At 34.4% G+C, this 1,989-nt stretch overlaps 1 non-coding gene across 1 annotated transcript; it reads right to left on the bottom strand.

The window, feature by feature from the left end:
• Positions 1-1,290: 1,290 nt before the first annotated feature.
• Trnat-agu lies at positions 1,291-1,364 on the bottom strand. Its single transcript has one exon. It is a non-coding gene; the product is annotated as a tRNA-Thr (tRNA).
• Positions 1,365-1,989: the final 625 nt, after the last annotated feature.

The raw sequence follows: 1,989 nt of genomic DNA, 5'->3' as shown, positions 1-1,989 counted from the left end.
TTTATACAATGCAAAAAAAAAAATATTTTTTATATTTAATCAAAGTATTTCTACTCACTCAAAGTGCAACTAACAGTTAAATAAGTTATGATCGACTGCAAACATGTATATTGACAGTATTTAATAGAACTACATATAAAGTAACATAAACACAATAAACAGCCTAAAGGACAAAGAGGTTTCTTGTGAAATTCTATGTTTGATAGTTATCCAACTAGACATTACAACTTTACCCATCTTTGTAAACATTTTTCGATGGATTGATTTCCGAACCGTTGGATTGTCCCCTCAGAGAAATTGAGAGATTTCCAAATGGCTGATAATAATTTTTGTTTTAAACTATTAAAAGCATGTTTAAAACCTACAGCAGTGAGCACAGTCACTTGACTATTATCATCGTTTTTTCTAATAGAGTCAGTTAGATGAACTAGAGATGCTTGTGTACCGTGGATTTTTCTAAAATGACTGAAATGAGAGAGAGAGAGAGAGAGAGAGAGAGAGAGAGAGAGAGAGAGAGAGAGAGAGAGGGAGTGAGAGGGAGAGAATGAGAGAACTTGATAGAGAGAATATTAAGTATGAAATAATTAAATGTTCCATGAATACTTTTATTAAAATCTTTCAATTAATAAAGGTGTTTAGTGAGATAAAAAGTCAATGTCACGAGCGGGATTCGAACCCACGATCNGTGAGCAATATAGATTAAGAATGATATTAAACGAAAGTGAGTGAAAGATTAAGAATGGGATTAAAAGAAAACGAGTGAGAGTGTGAGTACAAAGATAGACCAAAACTAGCTTAGACTATATTAATTTTTGGAAATTTCTATTGTTCATGGTATCCCTTACCTCTCTTCACTACTAAAAAATGAACTTCTATGTTTTTCCCCTGTTAAGTGTAATGCATCCATTGCTTAAAATTGAGAGAAAAAGAGGAAGAAGCAATGAAGAAAATGTTACATAAATTTAAAAAATAATAAGAAGAACTGAAAGTACACATAGTTCTCTATTCTAACAGGTTTAACGTTTTGTGTGTTTAATAATAAAAAATTGTTGTATTGAAATTTTTTTTACATATGCATGTATTTTTTCGGATTATTGCCAGAGCATTGCATTTTGGACAGGAGGCAACTTAATTCAATTATTCTCATTGGAATAAAAATCGACCGAATGTTGTTTTGGACATTTAAAAATATAATTTAAATTGTGGTGTAAATCCGAAAGTCAAAGCTAAAACATAACCATTCAGATTTTATTAACTATGGGCGTTGATTTAAAAAAAAAAAAAAAAAATAGGCACCGGCGAGATTCGAACTCACGATCTCCTGTTTACTAGACAGGCGCTTTAACCAACTAAGCCACGGCGCCTTGCGTGAAATATTTCGTATAAATCGTTACATTATTAGTTCTAAATGATAAATGACCGTTAACACATGTTCTGTCAAAAAAATTGTTTATAATATTGCACAGAAGGTTGAATTTCGAAATATCCGACGGTTTAAGGCTCAACACAGAAGAACATTGGATACTACTAACTACTGAGCAACTCAATCATCTTAAAAAAAGGATCAAATAGTTTATTTATTTTATTCTGTTGATGTGATGCTGAGAATCGCGGGTTTTCGATTTGATTAAGATAAAGATTAGAAAAGGAGTCGGCCTTTTTACGGCCTGCGCACCGCGACCAGGTCTACAGTGGGTTAGTTGGCTTTTTACCAGATCCCAACGCTTTTTCTTCCGTGTGTATCCTTCTGGCCGGGGCTTTTCCTCTCCCAGGAGTAGGTAACTTAGCTATCATATGCCTTCGCACCGACAGACGACATGTTCTGCTGTTTCTTCTTCTTTCTGGCAATATCTGCACGGGCTGCTAATCTGTGTCTATTATTTTAGTCGTAACACGTCCTAGACACGTATTTCTGCCGTTAGTTTCTGCGAAGTCAGAATCTGAGTTAAAGTCGGAGCCAGTCATGGTCAGTTGTGATGGGGTCAGAAT

Source organism: Cimex lectularius, unplaced genomic scaffold, assembly GCF_000648675.2.
Source record: "Cimex lectularius strain Harlan isolate CLEC.00 unplaced genomic scaffold, Clec_2.1 scaffold201, whole genome shotgun sequence".
Lineage (NCBI taxonomy): Eukaryota > Metazoa > Arthropoda > Insecta > Hemiptera > Cimicidae > Cimex > Cimex lectularius.
This window is presented reverse-complemented; position numbering and strand designations above follow the sequence as displayed.